Raw genomic sequence first — 18,503 nt, 5'->3', positions numbered from 1 at the left:
TTTCCACAATACCCTGCAGGTTTAGCATTTCTTCTGTAGTGGTGTACCATGTACCATATTTTCATAACGTCAACATTGGTCAGTACCAGGATTTGGTGGTCAGTACCTGGGTAATCAGAGATTAGCAGTTCCCAGTGGAGCAGAGTCAGGCACAGGATTAGCAGTTTCTATAGCACAGTCAGTTTCCATATCCAGATTCCACTGGGCAAGTAAGTGAAACATACATCCCTCTTCTATGCAAATATATCTTCTGAAAAGAGAATTCTGAGGGAACAGTGAAGACGTTGAATTCAAATTACAAAAGATCTGCTCATAACTATTATGTTGCCTTGTTCTGAGAACTGTAAAGTTTTTATTTTTTCAGTCGACGGAGTTGTATAAGGGCTTGTGATGAGCGGACACTTAGGCTATGTGCACACGCTGTGGTTTTTGCTGTGGATCCGCTGTGGTTTTGGCCGCTGTGGATCTGCAGCAGTTCTGCAGACAGTGTACAGTAGCATGTAAATCTATGGGATTTACAATCTGCTGTGCACATGCTGCAGATTTTTAACTGCGGAAAAGCTGCGGTTTTGAATCCACAGAAAGAAATGACATGTCATTTCTTTTCTGTGGATTCTGCTGCGGTTTACCATCTCCTCCATTGTAGAGGTGATAAACCGCAGGGGAAAACCGCAGGCCAATCCGCAGGTAAAACCGCAGGTCATTGAGTATTTGAATAGAAACATTTGCACAACTTCTGCATTTTTCACCCACTCCTGGTTTTGGCATACAAATACTAGGGTAAAAAACTCACCAAATACTGGATGTGTGCATGTGGCCTAAGCCTGCTTTCGCTGATAACATCGAGAGCAGGCACCACTGATTTGAGTATTTATCAACCGGTGCCTATGCTATAAATATTTTTTTTTAAAAAATGACGTGGCTTTATTTTTGATAACCAGGACAAGGAAAATTGACAGCTGTGGGCTGCAACCATCAGCTGTCAGCTTAATAATAGTTGGTTATCAAGAATGATAGGGTCCCACACTGTTGATTTTTTTTTACATTTTTAAATAAATATTTTTTTTGTCAATCATCCAAGCTAAGGCAAACAACTGGGGGCTGGTATTCACAGACTGGTAAAAGGCCATGGATATTGCTCCACCAGCCTAAAGATAACTGACTGCAGCCACCCCAGAAAATGTGCATCTATTACATGGTGCTTTGCCCGGCTCTTGCCTCTTGCCTTGGTGCGGTGGTAAGTAGGGTAATTGTTCTGAGGTTGATGTCAGCTGTTTTATGGCCACTGACATCAAGCCCACAGGTTAGTAATGGAGAGGAATCTATAATACGCCTTCATTACTAATCCCATAGTTAGATTTTAAAAAAGACAGCATTAATAAAATACTGTAAATGAAATAATGACCCACTCCATTATTTGAAGTAAAAATAAAAAAGTACAGTAATACTCACCTTACGCCTAACCCATTTAAACCCATGTCATCTGGAAAAGAAGAACAATAATAAACAACCATATCCCTCACCTGTCCAATGTGAAGATAATTCATGCAATCCCACGATGATCCAGATGATTTGGAGAGAGTCACATCAGTGACCAATCTCTCCATCAGCCGTCTCACATGGACAGGACCGTAATTGCTCCTGCAGTGAATAGTACTGAGCTGCAGTAAGAAAGTTCACCAGAGTTACGACACCATTCGTTGCATGTCATCTTTCTCTCGCATCAAGTGGTGCCATAGGTGAGGTCACCGGGGTTAATCAGCTTTGGACTCTGGTGAACTTTCTCATGGCAGCTAAGCGCTACGCATTGTAGGAGCCTATGTGTCAGTGTGTTCTGGCTGGCGGGGATAGCGGTCACATCACTTATGTGACTGCTCTTCAAATCATCTAGATGATCTTGGGATAGCATGGAATATACTCACGTCAGACAGGTGAGGAATATGGTTGTTTATTAGGTGGGAAATCAGGATCCATTTTGCCTTCTTAGTCACCATTTATGCTCTAAATCTATCACACAGAACGTTTACACAAATGCCTCCCCCTAAACATGGCAGGTTCCTAGGATTCTGAATCGAACCAGACACTTAGACACAACTATCTCTGAATCCCGCAAAACAGTTTCTACCAGGGTGTACATAAACCCTACCCGCATTTAATTAAAATGGAATCTTATACTGGAGACTACTTGTTTGCGTGAACTCTGCGTGAGTCTCTGAGCTCGTTCATCAACACACCTCTAATCCGGCCTTGCACATCAAGTCTGGTGGGCCTGTTGCACCAATGGTAACTTTGGCGCCCATGAACAGAGATATGACCACAACTACTCCCATCTGGATTATTTTTGATTGATGTCTCCTGGAATGGACAGTTTCTTACAAATAGCAAGTTAAGAAACTTTTTCCTACAATTTATATGTTCCTTCCTGGTGATGCTTTCTAAGACTGGGTTAGTTGTCCAGTCCAGTCAGTGATCTTGTCCAGTCAGTGATCTTGTATAAAAAGAGATTTGATGTGTGAGTAAATGATACTGTTCTCCCTTTTTAAGTCTGTGTTGTTTTTCACTGCACTAGCATGTTTTGGTTTGTGTGTGTGGTCTGTAGCGTACATAAAAGCTGAGCCAATTCCCACTACATAGAAATTCTGCATATGTTGTGAGCAAAAGGGTATAGTCCTTCCACTGATCCCTGTTGAGCCAGATGGAATTAAAGAGTTCAATTTATAGGTAGGATTAGAAAAGGGAGAGAGAGGGGGACCATAGCCCTGCAGCTGTGTGTCTTGCTTAGAGATTCCAGAATTAAATGTACTATGTAGTGATGAGCGAGTATACTCATTGCTAGGGTTTTCCCGAGCATGCTCGGGTGTCCTTCGAATATTTTGGCGTGCTCGGAGATTTAGTTTTCGCTGCCTCAGCTGCATGATTTGCAGCTGCTGGAGAGCCTGAATACACGTGAGAATTCCCTAACAAACAGGCATTCCTCAAATGTATTCAGACTGACCAGCAGCCACAAATCATTCAGCTGCATCGACAAACTAAATCTCCGAGCACGTCATAATACTCGGAGGTTACCCGAACATGCTCAGAAAAAGACAAGCAACGAGTATACTCGCTCATCACTAGTACTATGTAATCAAATTCAGTAGAGGATTTCAAACTTAAGTATAGATTCTGGAATAAGAGTAGTACTGTGCAGTCAATTTCGGTAGAGGTTTTTACACATTAGTAAATGCAAAGCAAGATGGGAAACAATCTGCAGAAGGAAGATAGGGATAAGAATTACATTGTTGGAACCACATATCAGATAGTTGAGAGCAGATAAGGCGAGCATGCAGTGGAAACCACCACTCCAGTGGACTACCACTCCTAGTAGTCTTGTTGCCAGCCCTACTCTTCATGTGCTAAAGATTTTGTCACACATACAGTGTTAAATGGTCTGTGAACATTTCTGTGATCTCTCAAAGTGAACAAAAGGTTTTAAAAATTTTGTAGGCTTCCATTTCCCAGCCATACAGTGTTACATATTCTGTGAACAATTCTGTGATCTCTAAAACTAATAAAAAGATTTTAAAAAATTTGTAGGCCTTTATTTCACAACCATACAGTGCTGTGTGGACTGTGAACATTTTTGTGATCTCTAAAACTGGAAAAAAGCATTGAAACATTTTTCTGTATTTCATTTAATTGTCTTCCATACATTTTTGCATTCTTTCTGTTACATTATGGTGGAGTAAACTCACAAAAGCCTGTTTGATTCCTGCAGGTGACCATTTTTTTTTTCTGTTCATAAAAAAAAAAACTTGGTTTCAAGAGACCTAGCAATTACAAAATGCGCAAGGCGTGTGTTAAGGGATAGGGAAGTGGAAATGTACGAAAATGCCCAGGATGTGGGGAAGGTGTGACTACACATGTTGTTGGAGCGCAATAAATATTTCCATCCATGAAACATAGGTTCTTCTCCCACTTGCAGGGAGGCATGGTACACCACTTCTGAAGCCAGAGCACTGAGAACAGGTAAGTCAGTTGGATAGCAGATAATGCTTCCAGCAGGCTTTGAAGCACCACACAGTCTTCCACATGGTTCAGTTTCACCAGCCTAAAGTCTGGATCACTTAATTCTCACCCTGATCCTCCTTCCTCTCACAATGTTCAGTCCCAGGAGACTAGTAATGCAAGACAAAGACACTCTAAGGAGTTCTTTCCAACATAATTTCTTGATTGTGGACTCTCAACCTGCATGCTCCAAGAGAGACAGGAAGACATGCTGTTTAGTGAAGCACATACCTTGGAGCAGCCACAGCCACAAAAACATGATAATGGGGAATGGCAAATTTGCGGTAAGGAGAAAGATGATGATGATGAGAGTTGCAGCTAAGTCTTGTTTTTGTTACGTCTCAAAGTCAGGAGGAACAGGGTGCAGTGGTAGAAGCCGAGGTGGTGGATGATGAAGTCACCAACCCAACCTTGGAAGCTGGCATGCAGAGCAAGGCCAGCAGTGGTGGGGGGAGATATTGGCTGCACTGAAACCTCATGAGGAAGTGGGATGACCAGAAGGAGAAAGCGGACAACTGTTATGCAGAGAGCAAACTCTCTTGAATTTCTTTATCAAAGAGTTAGGTGTTTCCCAGTCTGAGATTTTTTAAAGAGAGTTCTGAGACAAATAAAATGGGAATTTGCAACCTGTGCCATGCAAAGATCAGCAGGGACCTGATCACTAATAATCTATTCACCACCAGCATGATCAGGCACATGTCTTCTAAGCACTCAACTTGGTGGGATGAACACCTGGGTCCATTATTGGTGCCATCCGGTGTCAAAACTTCCTCTTCCCCTGTGCTTGGTGCTTCCCAGTCTCCTGTCCAAAACTCTGGCACAGCTGCATCCCGCCTTGCACCTATCCTTGCACATTCTGACTTACCATCATCAGGCACTTCCAAATCTTTGTCCCAGTCCAGCATTCAGCTTTCCATACCCCAGTTCTTAAAATGAAAAATAAAGTTTTCATCCACCCTCCCACAGGCCCAAATGCTAAAAGGGGAAATTTGCTGGCTGCTTGCCATGGAAATGTTGTCATTTAGGCTGGTAGACATGGAGGATTTCTACTGACTAATAGCGGCAGCCGTCCCTTGTTACTAGGTCCCCAGAAGCCACTTTTTCTTTTGGTGTGGCATCCTTGCCTTATACTAGCACAAGTCCAGAAACATCACCCGTGCCCTTGCCAATGTACCTACTGGCATTGTCCACTTAAATACTGAAACATGGACAAGCACTTGTGCCCAGGTGGGCTACATTTCCCTGATGGCACACTGGTTGAATATAGTCCAGACTGGAGCCAAGTCACACCTTGGCATGGCAAATGTACTCATGATGCCGAGGAATGCTGTCCCTACTACTATCAGGGTTTCCTTCACCTTCTACAGCAGTTCCTGCACCCCCTGTTCCATCTTCGATGTGCTATTTCAGATAACATTGTCCTCATCAGCTGGAAGTTCTGCAGCACTGCCACAGTGAAGCAACAACAGTTTCTGCTCAAGCAAATTTGTCTAGGAGTCAAATTTCACACCATGGTATAGTTATTTAAATGAATAATAGACCAGACAAATCTGAGGTTTTTGCTGCTGAACCTACAACCAGGTATGGTCATGTGTGATAATGTAGAAACACTTGGCACTCATATGTTTTCAAAGGATTTTTATTGATTGTAGAAGATCCAGAAAAATAAGAGAAGTTTCAGTCAATACACAACCTTCATCAGTCATTTAACAAAAAAGACAAAAAAGCATAAAACAAAAGAAACTATTGAAAAAACACCATCACTCAATTTATGTCGTTGAATGTAAGAACAAAAAACATAACAACTTCACAGAATGCCATAAATACATCATAATGAAAGAAAAAAAGGGATAGAAGCTCCAAATTAGAATAATTCTAATGCTATTCATAAAAAACAATCGAACAAGGGAAAGAAAAGAAGACAAGAAGAAAAAAATTGAAAAAAAAATAAAAATGGATAACACAGGAGAGGAATTGGTTGGGAAAAGCAGTGCCATGCATTTTTAGTAGTCCCTAGTTCACATAGAGATGTGGTAGCAAGAGCTTTGCCATGATGGTATTGTTTGAAGCAAAAGATACAGTAGATAAAGGGTGCCAAACAAACCTGTGAAAAACAAAACAAACAAAAAGAAGGGTAATAGTTAAAGAGCCAAATACAAATGAGCATAAATGTGGTTAAGAAAACATACCATCTGGATGGAGAAGAACTGTGTGGAGCTGTGTGAGGGTCTGCAGTGTACACCGCTGAGACTGGGAGCCCTAGTGAGGACTCATGGAAGAGAAATTTAAGGGACCCAGGAAAGCAGCAAGCTGTGTGGTGAGACAGCCAATCTGGAATGAGGAGGCATGTCCCGGCATGGCTCCAAAGCTCAACACGGTGGAGAGGTGTATTGGTCATTGACCAATAGGAAACCGGGAGACATTGCCAGCGTTGATGTCCTGGAGGCACATTCCATATCCTGAATAGGGGCGTGATCAAGCAGTGAGAATCTGAGGGTGTGATTAAGGTCTGGAGGTGGCGATGATACCATCCATGCATGTAGAAGATCTCTGGCATCTCACAGAGAAACAGGTTCAATGGCTGTCATAAAATAGAAATCTGGGCAAAACTGTGGTGAACAGTGCTACATACATGTCCTCATTGCGCAATCATATACTAAGCAGCCACCCCCTCCATGGATTGGTAGGTAGTGAGTGGCTGTCTCATCAGTATTTTTGCACCTGTGTTACTGCCATCTTAACCACATGGGCTTGCTGCACCCTGAAGTGCATTTGGCTGGAGGCCTAGGCAGGTAAATACATTGCTGCCTTTTTTTCTGCTGTATTTTGTATTTTTGGAGGATTTGAGTCATCTTTTAGTTGTTGTCTATTGATATGGATTAGAGTTAGCGACTCGCAAATGTAGGGATCCTTGACACTGGATTGTGAGCTTGCATACTTTGGCCAAAATATCGACTAATACCTCACATATTTCATATGTGTTTTTTTTTGCACTTTAATATCAGGGTGCAGCTAGGCCCATTGTGTTGTTGTAAACTGTGGTGCCTGTTCACATGGGATGCATCTTGATAGTGCTGGGCAGCCCGCCTGATCTAATAGAAGGGCGTCACTAAAAGGCTGGTAACCTGGATGCTGTGCATCTCCACTGTGTGAACAGTGCTACATACAAGTCCTCATTGTGCAATCATATACTAAGTAGCCACCCCCTCCATGGATTGGTAGGTAGTGAGTGGCTGTCTCATCAGTATTTTTGCACCTGTGTTACTGCCATCTTAACCACATGGGCCTGCTGCACCCTGAAGTGCATTTGGCTGGAGGCCTAGGCAGGTAAATACATTGCTGCCTTTTTTTCTGCTGTCTTTTGTATTTTTGGAGGATTTGAGTCCTCTTTTGGTTGCTGTCTAGTAACAAACCAAAAGATGCTTTTTATTGCAAAAACTAGTTTTTGAATCACCATATTTTGAGAGCTACAATTTTTACATATTTTGTCCGACAGAGTCATGTGAGGGTTTGTACTTTGTGGGACGAGTTGATGTTTTTATTGGTAACATTTTCATACACATGACATTTTTTGATTGCTTTGTATTCTAATTTTTGGGAGGTAGAATAAACAAAAAACAGCAATTTAGGAATTGTTTGGGGGTGGGAGTTTTATGTAATTCTTTGTGTGATAAAATTGATGTTAGTACGATTACAGTGATACCCATTTATATAGTTTTTTTATGTTTTGATGCTTTTACACAAATCGAAACTATTTTTTTAAAAAATAATTATTTTGCAATGCTTTATTCTGAGAGCTATAAGTTTTTTATTTTTCCTCTGATGGAACTGTATGATGGCTTGTTTTTTGTGGGACAAGTTGGCGTGTTCAACGGTACCATGTTTACTTTTGTCTTTTTCATAGCATTTTATTCTACGTTTTGTTCAACAGTATGATGATAAAGCATTGTTTTTTTGCCTTGTTAACTTGTGGGACAGTTTTACAGGTAAGGTTGTTCCGGACGCGGCAATATCAAATGTGTACTTTTATTGTTAATATTTGTTTTTCATAAAAATATTTATTTATAGGTACAATATATTCAGATTTTTGTATTTTTTATTTATTTTTACAATTTGTTAAGACTTTCTTTAACTTTCTTTTACTTTTTTACTTTATTCCTCTTTGGGGCTTTCATTTTTTGGAGGCTGATCGCTTGTATAGCATGAGCATGAAGCAGCATCCCTATGCCAAGCAAACTTGTCAGCCCTGCACTGATAGTCAAAGTTATTGATCATGTTCTGAGCATGATCTAGTAATTTTACTATCTCTGGTGAGCCGGATGCTGTCATAAAGTCATCGAGTCACCATGGCAACGATCGCGACCCCGCTATGACGTTGCGGGTTCTTCGATCCTAAGACAGAGGAGCTGTCTTCCCTCTCTCTGCTCCCAAGATGTTGCGTTTGAGTTCAATCGCAGCATTTAGGGGTAAAGTGCCGGGAGCAGCGTGGAATCACCAAAATCAGCTGACATCCGGCGGCGATGGCACACACACAGCCTCTGCGCATGCAAAATTGCAGAGATGTATCAATACAGCACAGATCAATAAGAACCAGATCACAGGGGATGTATGGATATGTCTCAGGTGGGAAAGGGGTTAAAGCATCTTTCTATCAAAGTGCACAAATGCAAATTATAATCCCCTCGGTTAGCTTGTAGTACAGTCCCATATACAGAATATCAATAAATTCCCATAAATCTTCCGATTCATAAGAATCAATTATCTCGCATCTTCAATACAATAATTTAAACCATCAGATTTGAGTGTCGCTAATTTGAAAATCCAATCCAAGACTCCCTATTGATGAGTCTCTGCAGTCTATTTGAAGTACTGTCATATATTTATTTAATGATGGTCAGTTTTAGGCATTCAGGATCCCTATTGTGCGCTATAAGGAAGTGTCTAAATAAACTATGGCACAAGTTGCTCTTCTTAATATTGTACCTGTGTCTGTTTATCCTATTATTTATTTCCTGTGTTGTATGTCGCAAGTAATGCAACTCACAATTGCACTCCAGTAGAGTATTACAAAATCTGAGTTGCAATTGACAAATTGTTTGATGGAGAACCTTTCTTCTGTCGATTTGGAAAAAAAAGTATGCCCATGTGAATCCATTGTGCACCACAAACAGTTCTTGAAATTGCACCGATAGGACCCTGGTTCCTATGAGGGATAGATGAATTGCATGCATGGGATCTCAGTGATTCAATTGGTCTTTACCCCCTTGGAGCTATGTGCTTTTCTAAATTCATATTCCTCCGAAGTTATTAATGAGGTGTCTGATAGATGCCTCTCCATTACCATTGAACATTACACTGCTGACATCAACCCCACAATTCCATTATCTTGATTACCACCACACCAGGACGATTGAGAAAAGCCAAGGCTAAGCGCAAGATTTGGTGCATCTAATGAATGTGCCATTACTGGGACAGCTGAAGGTTGGTCTTATTAAGCTGGGAAGGGCACAATATCCATGGCCCTTCCAAGCCTGCTAACATCAGCCCCAAGGTGTCTGCTTTACCTTAGCTGGTTATTTGAAATAGGAGGGAACCCCATGTAATTTTTTTGGGGGGGTTTCTCCATTTTTAAATAACCAGCAAATGCTAAGCAGACAGCTGGGGCAAATATTTATAAGCTGGGAAGGTCCGAGGATATTAGCCCTTTCCCAGCAAGACCAGCTCGCATTTGTCTGCTTTCCCTTGGCTTGTATTCAAAAATAGAATGGAACCCACGTTGTTTCTTTTACTTTTTTTTATGTATAAACAAATGCTATAAACTACACACACAAGGCACTCCTACACTTGGACCTCTGCCTCCTGGTTCAACACTATTATTTTTTATTAAATGCTGTTTTTAGTAATTTCCCTATTCACATTTGTTTGCAAGCCTATTGTCCTTCTTTTATTCCTATTTTGCTTCCTTTTTCAGCCTCATCTAGCCCTAACTATGACCACTTTACAGCACCAAAGTTTGGATCCCCATTGACTTATATGGGGTTCGTGTCTGAGGTCAAGTTCTGGTACCCAAACCAAAGTTTAAACTAAAGTCTGGCCAAACCCGATGACCCAACCTTCCAGGGGTCTGCTCTTCCTAATCTTGACCTTCTGAAAAATGGTTTATAAATCATGAACAGTATAACTGTATCCTATATCCAAAATACAAAATACTTATTAATTGGATGGAAAGAGACATACATTTGCAAAGTGGCAAAAATGGTGGAAAACTTCTCCACAGTTATCAAATTGCATGTGAGCCATGGTCAAATTCACGGCATTTATTTTCCTCTTCCCTGTTCCATCTCATGGTTCATGTATTATTTCAGAAATTATTTATAATAAAAAATTGTAGAGGTCATTATTTTGGCAAACTAAAAAGCTTAATTCCCCTTTTTTAGTTTCTTTTTGAGGGTACATAATGCCCAAACCCAGCATTTAGGACAGAACCCTCTACCGGGTTGCAGCTACCAAGATGCCTGCCTAGGCTTTTGTTGCAAAATGCAGAACAACTGGTTGTTGTCTGTCACAAAGAAGAAGAGGACCTGTTAAAGGAGGGAATGCTACATCTAGCCATACTGAAGAAAGCCAGCATGGTGGTGGGCAAAGATGGCTTCATCGAGGCTTTAGGACCCACAAATTCCATTCAAAATCAATTCTGTCATGAAGATTTTGAGACTGTGATTGACTGCTCAGGAAAATGTGTGTTACCAGACTTTGTAGATGTTCACACCCATCCTGTATGAGCAGGTGACAGAGTACATGAATTTGCTATGAAATTTGCAGGTGTCACTTACATAGATGTACATCCGGCTGGAAGAGGAGTAAACCTTACAGTGCAACATACAGAAGCAGCTACAGAAGAAGAGCTGTTTGATAGCTTTAAACAGCACCTGGAACACATGTGCCAAGCTGGAACCACGTTAGTGGAGTGTAATAGTGGATACGGGTTAAAATTGGAGACAGAGCTTAAGATGCTGAGATTGATTAAGCAAGTTCAGAGGAAAGTGGAAATTGGCATCTCTTCCACATATTGTGGCCCTCATTCAGTACCAAAAGGAGAAACTGCAAAAGAAGCCGCAGATGACATCATAGACCTTCATCTTCCTGCCTTGAAGTAATTGGCTATAAATGGCAGAATTCATGTGGACAATATTGATGTCTTTTGTAAAAAAGGAGTCTTCTTGCTGGGAAAGACATAGGCTTGCATTTGAACTTTCATGGAGATGAACTTCACCCCATGAATGCAGCAGAGTTGGGCACAGAGCTGGAAGCGCTTGCGGTTAGTCATTTAGAAGAAATCAGTGATAAAGGGATCACTGCACTGGCTTGCAAGATGTTCAGCAGTTCTATTGCCTACAGCTGCCTACATCCTGAGACTTAAGCAGCCTCGCACAAGGGACATGCTTAATCCCGGAGTCATAGTCTCTCTAGGCAGTGACTTCAATCTGAATTCATACTGAATCTCTATGCCTATGGTCATGCATCTTGCATGTGTCAATTTGAAGATGTCTCTGAAGGAAGCACTGGCTGCTGCCACCATCAATGCTGCTTACTCTTTGGGGCAATCTCATACACATGGCTCATTAGAGGTTGGGAAACAAGGACATGTGGTTGTCATCAATGCCCCACGATGTGATTTACCAGTTTGGAGGAAACCAAGAATTAATTGAATATATGGCTGTTAAAGGCAAAATTGTTTACGAGAATGAAAGAAATCTTACCCTATAACAAGTCTGAAACTGCTGCCATAGCTTCAAGATGTACAGACCAGTTACACTGATCGGCTAATACGTGGTCTCTCTGTAGATATGAATAATGTCAAAACACCTCTAGCACTCAGAACAATATCAAAAACGAAGTTGCTTCCAGAAATATATTCATTTATTTCATCTTTTTATTTCATCTCTTTATGCACTGGGAATTCACAGCCAATATATAAACTTGTACAGCAGAGTATTAAAGCCCAACGTTTCGGCCCATCTGGCCTTTATCAAGGGTTAATTCTAAATAAACAGAAAAGAAAATTATAAAAAATTATAAAAAATGTAAAAAATGCAAAAAATACAAGAAATACAAATAATGCATGAAATAACAATATAAAGGTATAATATAGTCATACAAAAATTCCTAGCCAAAAAATACCTTCTGTACAAAAATACCCTGCATAAACAAATACCCTCTATACAGCGAAAAAAGGGTTAAAAACTGTATAAAATTCCATACAAATAAACAAAATACCGCATAAAGAAAACATGCTGCTGAAGTCCAAGGACCTCTGTAGAGCATTCTGAAACAAAACAAATTGTATCCTCCATCTTATAACATAAATAACAAAGAGAAAAACAAAGGGAAAAACCCCCTGACAAGCAGGTCAGAGACACCGAGACATAAAAGAAAAAAAAGGAAAAACGATCCAGCAGAGAGGGAAAAGGGATAAACGCAGTGAAAATGAAAAAAAGGAAAGGAAGATAAAGAAAAAGAAAGAAAAAGAAAGGGAAAGAAAGGGAAAAAAAAGAATTACCTGCACCTTGCCATACATGCACGTAGTGAATCCCAAAGAGCGTCCCCCTGCAGTGCAAACCGGACCTTTTCTAATGACGTGAAAGCTCACATGACCGGAAAACAGGTGTGAGCCAATAAAGGCCATAACAGTGAGTATGTCTGCACATGTGCTTGTGGTCCTCAGTGAAGATTACCTTATTTAGCCAAAGCAAAAATCCCGACGTGTGCAAAGGGCTCAATTCACACCAATGCGTTTAAATCAAAGTGCACATAACCGCATCCCAAGCAGTCCACAAAATAAAAATAATTTAGAAAAAGGAAAATGAAAATAGCTTAGAAAGAACCAATTCCCTACGTTATCTGGAAAAAAAAGGAAAAACAAATAATAATATTACCGATAAGAAAAAACAGAAACATACACTTTGTATAAATGCATAAAAATACATAAGATATTTAGGCCATCAAAAGGTAACCTCATATTCCCTGTTCATCCCCCATGGTTCTAAAGTTTGCAAAGTATATATCCAATACGCCTCCCTAGATTTAAATTTTTTAACCCTATCACCACCTCTTCTTAGAGGAGGAATACAATCGATTATCTGGTATTTTAATTGTGAGACGTTATTTCCTGCAGATAAAAAATGAGCTGGGATCGGCAATAATGTTTTTTTGCAACGAATCGTAGACTTATGTTGCGATATGCGGTCCCGGATATGCTGGGTAGTCTCACCAACATACCCGAGACCGCAAGGACATTTAACAAGATAAACAACGTATGATGACTCACATGTGTAATAACCCTTAACTGGAAATCTCCTTCCCGATCTCGGATGTGTAAATGTATCACCTCTATTAATATTGGAACACTGCAAACAGTGAAGGCATGGAAAAGTGCCTCTTTTCTGCGTAATTAAAGTTCTTTGTCTATCCAAGGGTCTGTCCGACCCAATGTCAGCCCTGACTAATTGATTCCTAAGATTAGGGGGTCTTTTATAACATGTAATAGGCAAGTGTTGAAATTCCGTAATCTCCGGATTAGAATCTTTCAAAACATGCCAATGCCTAAAAATACTCCCTCTAATAACACGTGTGAAAGGATGGTATGTGGTAATAAAAGGTATCCTACATCTATTCTCCTTCTGAGTAGAAGGAGTAGTCAAATTTATTTCAGAATAAAAACGTGACATCTGCGGGGGATAACCTCTCTGTATAAACCTCAAGGACATCTCCTCATGTCTGATCTTTCTCTTGGACGGATCAGATACAATACATCCTATTCGATGGTGTTGTGACTTGGGAAGAGACTTTTTAACATGCACCGGATGGCAACTCGAACAATGCAAGAGGCTATTCTTATCTGTAGGCTTAGTGTATAAATCTATATCAAGAGTCCCGTCAGCCCCAATAGTTATGAGTGTGTCCAAAAAATTGATGCTAGACGAGCTCATACTCGCAGTGAATGACAAATTGGGAACTGCAGCATTAATATCTCGGATAAACTCATCGAGAAAATTTAGATCCCCCTTCCATATCATGAATACATCGTCAATGTATCTCTTCCAAAATAAAGAATGTGTTTGGAAAAGTCTATTACTATAGATGTAGGTATCCTCAAAAATAGCCATAAAGATATTTGCATATGGACATGCCATATTCGACCCCATTGCAGTCCCGGTACGCTGTTGGTAAAACTGATCTGCAAACAGAAAAAAGTTTTGATGCAATACTACAGATAGCATAGCTAAACAAAATTGAAGTTGCTGTGGCGAAAAACTGGTGTGATTAGTCAAAAATTGATGCACAGCTGAGATTCCTCTATCATGATTAATACAAGTATACAAACTATTCACATCTAAGGTTACCAATGTACAACCCAAGGGAATGGGTGAAACATCGTGCAATTTAGTCAAGAAATCCGTGATATCCTTTAAATAAGAAGGGATATGAACAAGCATGGGAGTGAGAATCCAGTCGAGGGTCATAGAAAGTGGTGATAGGATAGAATTAATGGATGCCACGATAGGACGTCCAGGTGGAATTGTCAGGTTCTTATGCACTTGGCAGTACATAAAAAACTGGTACAATCGGATGTTGATTAATTAAATATTCCTTAAGCTTGAGGTCAATGGTGCCATTAGCTGCATAAGTATCTACTAATTGCTTAATGATTTTAGCTATATCACCAGTGGGATTATGGTCTAAGGGCATATATGTAAATCTGTCACTCAATTGAGACTGAATAATAGACACATAATGGACTCTATCCATTACGACTATTGCCCCGCTTTTATCGGCTGGCTTGATGACAATTTGATTATTATCCCTTAATGACCTAATGGCATCATTTTCTACTGGTGTCAAGTTTCTATGAACATGCATTGACCCCTTGTTAACATCATTCAAAAAGAGTTTAATATCCTTTTCCACCAATGCTACATAAGTTTCAATGGGATGATAAACTCGAGGATGTTGGAAACTACTAGGGCTATAAAGTCCCAATTCTTTAAGTCTAAATTGTGAACATGGTTCCATCTCTTTATAAGAGAAAGCTACATTGTTAGAATTATATGAAGGGACTCTGTTAAAATGTGCTTTCAAGCGTATAGATCTAAAAAAAGATGAAGCTCCTGATCTAATACGAAACCATTGAACGGAGGAGTTGGGCAGAGTGATAAACCCTTTTGCAAGACACTGAGTTCTGCCGGGGAGAGATTGTATGACGAGATGTTGTATACGATCTGGAAAATAAAAAATCATTTTTTTTCCACAAACATGATCTTTTAGTAAGTAATTTTTTTTATTTTCCCAAGGATAACAGGAGAAATTGGACCCCAAAAGTTGTTGTCCAATTTGTCCTGAGTACGCTGATACCCTATATGTGGGAGAAAACTACTGTATGGGAACACGTCGGGGCTCGGAAGGGAAGTAGTGACGTTTTGGAAGGCAGACTTTGATGGAATGGTCTGCGGGTGTCATGTCGCATTTGGAGAGCCTTTGATGTGCCTAAACTGTTGAAACTCCCCACAAGTGACCCCATTTTGGAAACTAGACCCCCCACGGAACTTATCTAGATGTGTGGTGAGCACTTTGAACCCCCAAGTGCTTCACAGAAGTTTATAACGCCCGGGCATGAAAATAAAAAATCATTTTTTTCCACAAAAATGATATTTTTGCCCCCAATTTTTTATTTTTGTAAGGGTAACAGGAGACATTGGACCTCAAAAGTTGTTTTGCAATTTGTCCTGAGTAGGCTGATACCCCATATGTGGGGGTAAAACACTGTTTGGGCGCATGGCAGAGCTTAGAAGGGAAGGAGCACCATTTGACTTTTTCAATGCAGAATTGGCTGGAATTAAGATCAGATGCCATGCTGCATTTGGAGAACACCTGATGTGCCCAAACAGTGGAAACCCCCCAATTCTAACTCCAACCCTAACCCCAACACACCCCTGACCCTAACCCTCGCCCTAATCCTAACCCTAACCCTCATGGGAAAATGGAAATAAATACATTTTTTAATTTTATTATTTTTCCCTAACTAAGGGGGTGATAAAGGGGGGTTTGATTTACTATTTATAGCGGGTTTTTAATTTTGGCAGCTGTCATACACTAATAGACGCTTTTTAATGTAAAAATAGTTTTTGCATCACCACATTTTGAGAGCTATAATTTTTCCGTATTTTGATCCACTGAGTCATGTGAGGTCTTATTTTTTGCGGGACGAGTTGACGTTTTTATTGGTACCATTTTCGGGCATGTGACATTTTTTGATCGCTTTTTATTCCCATTTTTTTGGACGCAGAATGAACAAAAACCAGCATTTCAAGAATTTCTTTTGGGGGGTGCGTTTACACCGTTCCAGTGCGGTAAAATTGATAAGGTGGTTTTATTCTTCGGGTCAGTATGGTTACAGGGATGCCTCATTTATGTTGTTTTTTTATGTTTTGGCTCTTTATGCAATGAAAACAATTTTATATAAAAAATTATTTTTGCATCGCTTTATTCTGCAAGCTATAACTTTTTTATTTCTTTGCTGATGATGCTGTATGGTGGCTTGTTTTTTGTGGGACAAGATGACGTTTTCAGCGGTACCATGGTTATTTATATGCGTCTTTCTGATCGCGCATTATTGCACTTTTTGTTCGGCGGTATGATGATGACGCTTAATTTTTTGCTTCGTTTTTTATTTTTATTTTTTAAGGGGTTCAATAAAGGGGTTAACTAATGGGACAGTTTTATAGGACGGGTCGTTACGGACGTGGCGATACTAAATATATGTACTTTTATTGTTTTTTTATTTCCAAAAAATGAATTTATTAGGGAATATTTTTTTTTTCAATTTAATTTAGCGATTTTTTTATAAATTTAATTTTACACTTTTTTTTAACTTTATTGCAATGTCCCAGTAGGGACATAACTGACATGTGAAAGATCACTGATCTGTCTCATCACAGATCACTGTGACAGATCAGCGATCTGTCACAGGCACTGCAGAAGGCTTCCTCATGCCTGCGCTCTGCAGGCACTGAGGAAGCCGGCTCCCTGCAGGCCCCTGAAGGTCCCTGCTGCCATTTTGGATCTGAGGACATGCAGGGAATGAGACCCCGGCAGCAGCGCTGCACATTGCACTGCTGCGGGGGTCTCAGGGAAGCACAGAGGGAGCCCCCTCCATCCCGATGCTTCCCTAAGCCCCCGGTACATTGCGATCGTGTTTGATCACAGTGTGTCAGGGGTTAACGTGTCGGGGGAGGTCCGTGACCACCCCTGACACATAGTGCCGGGTGTCAGCTGTGATAATCAGCTGACACCCAGCCGCGATCAGCGGCGTTCACCATGTGAGCGCAGCTGATCACTATGACGTACTATCCCATCCATGGGCATAGGGTCACGGGTCCCAAGGACAGGATAGTACGTCAGATGGCAGAGAGGGGTTAAAGGATGATGTTTCATGACACCAAGCACCCTCTTCTTCCTCACTTGACTCAATTGAAAATGTGTTTGGTGCTTTTGAAACCGGCATTTCTTCTGTATGTGGTACTCAGCACATTGCAGATAGCATGTTTGGATATTGTAAAGTCCAGTTCTTTTTCCTGGAAACTCCTTTCCTAATGGAAGGCACCTCACAGAGATAGTAATTGGTAGTGTAATCAGTTGGCCCTCTCCAGTTCATTGGAACTGCAAAAGGCATACATTACCTCTTCCCATGCAACCACTGGGTAAGATGTGATGCACACCTATTTCAGCATATGTGTGGAGCTCAACTCTTGTCCTGATCTCCTATTCTACAGCCAAAAGGTTGAAGACTTTCCTTATCATGGTAGTCACATTTTGGCTTTGTGATGCAAAAGTAACTTCCTTGCATATATAGCAAAAACTATCTGTTTTTTTAATGCAAGAATGAGGCATGTTATGAGCTCATTTTCTCCTTCACCTTTGATGTCCGATGAACTCCCTCTGCTGGTGAAAGGAGGTAGTGAAATTGATTTGGATGGGAAAAACCTGTCATATGAACAGGTGGAGTGTGATTGGACATCCGGAATCTCTGAGTGGATATATGGCCGCCGACGCCCTGCTGGGTTGCTGGTGATCCTCTCTGCTCTGAGCTCTGGCCTCCAGTTTAGTCCTGTCTACTAAAGCTAAGTTTTTGCTCTGCTATTGTTCCATGAGATTTTGTCTGGTTTACTTAGTGTTTGTGTTCAGCCAGCCCTGGTTGGGACTGGCTGAACTCCATTTTTGTCTCTGATCAGTTGATCTCTTTGCTCTGTTTTCAGAATATACCTGAGTGCTGATATAGTGATTTTGAAGTCTAGTGACTTCAGGGCCTTTTCTATCAGACGTGTTGGACATTATTTTTGGAAGTTTTTGCGTGATTGCAGACAGTTGCTTTTCTTTCCTGTCCTATCTAGTTAGTTGGG

At 40.6% G+C, this 18,503-nt stretch overlaps 1 pseudogene; it reads left to right on the top strand.

Moving 5' to 3' along the window:
* Positions 1–11,814, top strand: part of LOC141084706 (probable imidazolonepropionase) — a 41,642-nt pseudogene extending 29,828 nt beyond the window's left edge.
* Positions 11,815–18,503: the final 6,689 nt, after the last annotated feature.

The sequence above is a fragment of the Dendrobates tinctorius genome, unplaced genomic scaffold (assembly GCF_039654945.1).
Source record: "Dendrobates tinctorius isolate UK_male_01 unplaced genomic scaffold, ASM3965494v1 ptg000026l, whole genome shotgun sequence".
Lineage (NCBI taxonomy): Eukaryota > Metazoa > Chordata > Amphibia > Anura > Dendrobatidae > Dendrobates > Dendrobates tinctorius.
This window is presented reverse-complemented; position numbering and strand designations above follow the sequence as displayed.